Genomic DNA, 6,142 nt, shown 5'->3' on the forward strand with positions numbered 1-6,142 from the left:
TATCCTGTTTTCAAAAGAGAAGTTCAGTCCATCCAGGACTTCCTTCTCTATGTTCTGGGCTTGTGAACAGAAATGGAATGTTGCAGCATGTTATAACGATTATTTACTTGGAGAAGCAGTTTGGCATATGGAGCAACCAAAGAAGTGCACATGTTACCTGTTGTTACTGTTCCCTTATAAGTGACACCATCCCCCCCATGAACCATGGACCTTGCCGTTGGTGGGGAGGCTTGCGTGCCTCAACGATACAGATAGCCATACCGTAGGTGCAACCACAATGAAGGGGTATCTGTTGAGAGGCCAGACAAACGTGTGGTTCCTGAAGAGGGGCAGCAGCCTTTTCAGTAGTTGCAGGGGCAACAGTCTGGATGATTGACTGATCTGGCCTTGTAACACTAACCAAAATGGCCTTGCTGTTCTGGTACTGCGAACGGCTAAAAGCAAGGGGAAACCACAGCCGTAATTTTTCCCGAGGCCATGCCGCTTTACTGTATGATTAAATGATGATGGCGTCCTCTTGGGTAAAATATTCCGGAGGTAAAATAGTCCCCCATTCGGATCTCTGGGTGGGGACTACTCAAGAGGACATCGTTATCAGGAGAAAGAAAACTGGCGTTCTACAGATCGGAGCATGGAATGTCAGATCCCTTAATCGGGCAGGTAGGTTAGAAAATTTAAAAAGGGAAATGGATAGATTAAAGTTAGATATAGTGGGAATTAGTGAAGTTCGGTGGCAGGAGGAACAAGACTTTTGGTCAGGTGAATAAAGGGTTATAAATACAAAAGCAAATACGGGTAATGCAGGTGTAGGTTTAATAATGAATAAAAAAATAGGAGTACGGATAAGCTACTACAAACAGCACAGTGAACGCATTATTGTGGCCAAGATAGACTCAAAGCCAACGCCTACTACAGTAGTACAAGTTTATATGCCAACTAGCTCTGCAGATGACGAAGAAATTGATGAAAAGTATGATGAGATAAAATAAATTATTCAGGTAGTGAAAGGAGACGAAAATTTAATAGTCATGGGTGACTGGAATTCGTCAGTAGGAAAAGGGAGAGAAGGAAACATAGTAGGTGAATATGGACTGGGGCTAAGAAATGAAAGAGGAGGCCGTCTTGTAGAATTTTGTGCAGAGCATAACTTAATCATAGCTAACACTTGGTTCAAGAATCATGAAAGAAGGTTGTATACATGGAAGAATCCTGGAGATACTAAAAGGTATCAGATAGATTATATAATGGTAAGACAGAGATTTAGGAACCAGGTTTTAAATTGTAAGACATTTCCAGGGGCAGATGTGGACTCTGACCACAATCTATTGGTTATGAACTGTAGACTAAAACTGAAGAAACTGCAAAAAGGTGGGAAATTAAGGAGATGGGACCTGGATAAACTGAAAGAACCAGAGGTTGTACAGAGTTTCAGGGAGAGCATAAGGGAACAATTGACAGGAATGGGGGAAAGAAATACAGTGGAAGAAGAATGGGTAGCTTTGAGGGATGAAATAGTGAAGGCAGCAGAGGATCAAATAGGTAAAAAGACGAGGGCTAGTAGAAACCCTTGGGTAACAGAAGAAATATTGAATTTAATTGATGAAAGGAGAAAATATAAAAATGCATTAAATGAAGCAGGCAAAAAGGAATACAAACATCTCAAAAATGAGATCGACAGGAAGTGCAAAATGGCTAAGCAGGGATGGCTAGAGGACAAATGTAAGGATGTAGAGGCTTATCTCACTAGGGGAAAAATAGATACTGCTTACAGGAAAATTAAAGAGACCTTTGGAGAAAAGAGAACCATTTTATGAATACCAAGAGCTCAGATGGAAACACAGTTCTAAGCAAAGAAGGGAAGGCAGAAAGTTGGAAGGAGTATATAGAGGGTCTATATAAGGGCGATGTACTTGAGGACAATATTATGGAAATGGAAGAGGATGTAGATGAAGATGAAGTGGGAGATATGATACTGCGTGAAGAGTTTGACAGAGCGCTGAAAGACCTGAGTCGAAACAAGGCCCCGGGAGTAGACAACATTCCATTAGAACTACTGACAGCCTTGGGAGAGCCAGTCCTGACAAAACTGTACCATCTGGTGAGCAAGATGTATGAGACAGGCGAAATACCCTCAGACCTCAAGAAGAATATAATAATTCCAATCCCAAAGAAAGCAGGTGTTGACAGATGTGAAAATTACCGAACTATCAGTTTAATAAGTCACAGCTGCAAAATACTAACACGAATTCTTTACAGACGAATGGAAAAATTGATAGAATCCGACCTCAGGGAAGATCAGTTTGGATTCCGTAGAAATGTTGGAACACGTGAGCCAATACTTACCCTACGACGTATCTTAGAAGAAAGATTAAGGAAAGGGAAACCTACGTTTCTAGCATTAGTAGACTTAGAGAAAGCTTTTGACAATGTTGATTGGAATACTCTCTTTCAAATTCTGAAGGTGGCAGGGGTAAGATACAGGGAGCGAAAGGCTATTTACAATTTGTACAGAAACCAGATGGCAGTTATAAGAGTCGAGGGCCATGAAAGGGAAGCAGTGGTTGGGAAGGGAGTGAGACAGGGTTGTAGCCTATCCCCGATGTTGTTCAATCTGTATATTGAGCAAGCAATAAAGGAAACAAAAGAAAAGTTCGGGGTAGGTATTCAAATCCTTGGAAAAGAAATAAAAACTTTGAGGTTCGCCGATGACATAGTAATTCTCTCAGAGACAGCAAAGGATTTGGAAGAGCAGTTGAACGGAATGGACAGTGTCTTAAAAGGAGGATATAAGATGAACATCAACAAAAGCAGAACGAGGATAATGGGATGTAGTCGAATAGGGTCAGGTGATGCTGAGGGAATTAGATTAGGAAATGAGACACTTAAAGTAGTAAAAGAGTTTTGCTATTTGGGGAGCAAAATAACTGACGATGGTCGAAGTAGAGAGGATATAAAATGTAGACTGGCAATGGCAAGGAAAGCGTTTCTGAAGAAGAAAAATTTGTTAACATCGAGTATAGATTTAAATGTCAGGAAGTCGTTTCTGAAAGTATTTGTATGGAGTGTAGCCATGTATGGAAGTGAAACATGGACGATAAGTAGTTTAGACAAGAAGAGAATAGAAGCTTTCGAAATGTGGTGCTACAGAAGAATGCTGAAGATTAGATGGGTAGATCACATAACTAATGAGGAGGTATTGAATAGAATTGGGGAGAAGAGGAGCTTGTGGCACAACTTGACTAGAAGAAGAGATCGGTTGGTAGGACATGTTCTGAGACATCGAGGGATCACCAATTTAGTATTGGAGGGCAGCGTGGAGGGTAAAAATCATAGAGGGAGACCAAGAGATGGATACACTAAGCAGATTCAGAAGGATGTAGGCTGCAGTAGGTACTGGGAGATGAAGAAGCTTGCACAGGATAGAGTAGCATGGAGAGCTGCATCAAACCAGTCTCAGGACTGAAGACAACAACAACAACAACAACAACAACATAAGTGACACTTCTAGTTGAGACAGGTCAGGCATATTTGAGAATATAATTTGCTGGAAGTCAGGGACTACAATCTGCAATTGGTGAAATTGACTATACAGCCATGAGCTTGGCTGGTTATTTGCATTTCCAGTCTACCGTACTTGCAACATCTCTGAATGAATCAGTGTTACAATTATTACACATTTCTTATAGAAGAACACGGAAATGCAGTGACCATTTATGTGATGATCTTAAACTGTCTTTTATTTTTTGCTTCCTATTTCATACTGTATTAATTATATCACTCATTGGTCTGTGACCACTCTGGACTTAGAAGCTTTTTATCTGTTCATAACTCTGAATCCTGTTTTGAATTTCCACTATCTACTTTGAAACATCCTAGCAGGTCAGAACTCACAGTCTGAATTGGACTCGAACCCAACCACCATGTGTTTTGTGCGTTATACAGGTGTGACTCATCATCAGGAAGTTTAACAATAGCATACACTGTTGCAGTTATTCCTTGGTTTATATTACATTCTAACCCTTCTGAAGTTTCTTTTTGTGTCTCTATAAGCCTGATAGCACCCCAAAAGGCAGTAAAATAGTGTACTGTTTAATCTGTGTTTATATACAGCCTTTATTAGTAAAGTTCCAGGACAATTTTTTTTAAAAAATAGAAAATTGCAGTTGCCAATGTTTCTGGAGGTCTTGGAAAAATTGGGAAATTTTCAATCTGTTTTTTATGCTTGTAAGCTCATTTGTGACAGCCCGTTGGATGTTTATGATAACTTGATGAAGCTTTACTTGCAGTCACCTTTTCGCTTGGAGAAACAAGAAAAAAATCGCAAGGTGAGGGGTTGGGTGAATATGGTGGATGCAGGAGGGCAATAACAGAATGTCAGGCCAGATACTCAGTAACAGATAACGCAGTATGATGTCTTGCATTATCATGCAGGAAGAACCAGTCCTGAGAATGCTACAAGTCAGGTTAGCGACGTTGAATTGCTTGTCACAAACATTTCGAGACTTCGATGTAAAGAGTTTGTTTCACTGTTTGATGTTGAGGAACATTAATACCAAAGAATGCAATCAATATTGTCTTTGTTCTCAAAGGTTGTCTTTCGACATTTTCTGAGGCTGGTGATCCAGGACTCCAGCATTTAGCACTTTTGGTGCTTTGTGTGAGTCATACTGGTAACATCAGCTTTCATCCCCAGCAGTAGTCTTTGACAGAAGTATGGGATCATGTCTAGCTCTGTCCAGTAGTTCAGCAGAAATTCTTCCATCTGTCCTCTTTCTGTTTGTCAGTTAGTGTGTGAGGGAAAAGTTTTGCATTAAGTTCCCTTTTCTGTAAATCCTCGCGTAAAATATTATGAGATACATCATGATTCAAATAAAGTTCTTCTGAGATTGCATGCACAGTTATGTGATGGTCTTCTTGCGATAACTGCCTTATATGCTCCACATTTGGACCAGCATGTGCTGTAGACGGGCAACCAGCTCTGGGATCAACTTGCACTGGATCTGTGTCTTCACGAAACCTTTTGTTCCAGTCATAAACACAACTTCTTGAAAGTGCCTTGCCTGCATATGCTTGCTTAATTATTGTCCTCATTTCTATGAAAGAAACAGATGAAAAATGTGGAAAAGGAATTAAAGTTCAGGGAGAAGAAAATGGAGTTTGAGGTGTGACGGTGACATTGTCAATCTGTCTAATGCCCAAGGACTTGGAAGAGCTGTTGAATAGAGTGGATAGCACCTTGAGAAGAATTTATAAGATGAACAGGAGGAAAAGTAAAGCAAGGGTAATGGAATGTAGATGAATTAAATTGGATGATGCTGTGAGAACTGGACTAAAAAACAAGACACTACAATTAGTAGATTATTTTGGGCAGCAAAGTAGCTGACAAAGGCCACGTGAGAGAGGATATAAAACACAGACTGGAAATATATATACGTGGAATGTTTCCCTCTATTATATATAAAAACAAAGATGATGTGACTTACCAAACGAAAGTGCTGGCAGGTCGATAGACACAGAAACAAACACAAACATACACACAAAATTCAAGCTTTCGCAACAAAATGTTGCCTCAAACAAAGATGATGTATCAAACGAAAGCGCTGGCACGTCGATAGACACACAAACATAAACACAAAATTCTAGCTTTCGCAACCAACGGTTGCCTCGTCAGGAAAGAGGGAAGGAGAGGGAAAGACGAAAGGATTTGGGTTTTAAGGGAGAGGGTAAGGAGTCATTCCAATCCCGGGAGTGGAAAGACTTACCTTAGGGGGGAAAAAAGGACGGGTATACACTCGCGACACACACACACATATCCATCCACACATATACAGACACAAGCAGACATATATATGTGTTGTTCTTAGCGTAAGTTAGTTTAAGTAGTGTGAGTAGTGTGTAAGTCTAGGGACCGATGAACTCCGCAGTTTGGTCCCTTAGGAAAACAGACACACACACACACACACACACATTTCTGTAACAGTTTCCAATAAATAAATAAATAAAATTAATTTGTTTCATCAGAATATTATAGGTTTGAAAAACAATATGGATGTGTTCCTTATATACCTAGATGATGTGGTAAATTCTGAAGTGATGTTTTGTGTCTCCATCAATACTATGTAACCACAGGGTTGGAGAAGTT

The sequence above is a fragment of the Schistocerca nitens genome, chromosome 1 (assembly GCF_023898315.1).
Source record: "Schistocerca nitens isolate TAMUIC-IGC-003100 chromosome 1, iqSchNite1.1, whole genome shotgun sequence".
Taxonomy (NCBI): Eukaryota; Metazoa; Arthropoda; class Insecta; order Orthoptera; family Acrididae; genus Schistocerca; species Schistocerca nitens.